Here is a 260-nt window from a genome sequence, read left to right on the forward strand (position 1 = left end):
CCACAAGCAGCGACAGTGTGTTTATTTCATAATGCAGTTATAGAGTTTATTTCTTCCGCAGTGCATCCACAATACAGATAAAGTGTGTTTGCTTATTTCACAATGCGGATAGTGTGTTTGTTTGTTTCGTAATGAAGGTATGGTGTTTTCTTCATATTCATATATGGTAGGTTTTGTTTATTTCGCAATTCGGATATTGTGTGTTTATTTATTTCACAATTCGGATACGATGTGTTTATTTATTTCGTAATGCAGATATA

The sequence above is a fragment of the Penaeus monodon genome, chromosome 25, assembly GCF_015228065.2.
Source record: "Penaeus monodon isolate SGIC_2016 chromosome 25, NSTDA_Pmon_1, whole genome shotgun sequence".
In the NCBI taxonomy this organism is placed as follows: domain Eukaryota; kingdom Metazoa; phylum Arthropoda; class Malacostraca; order Decapoda; family Penaeidae; genus Penaeus; species Penaeus monodon.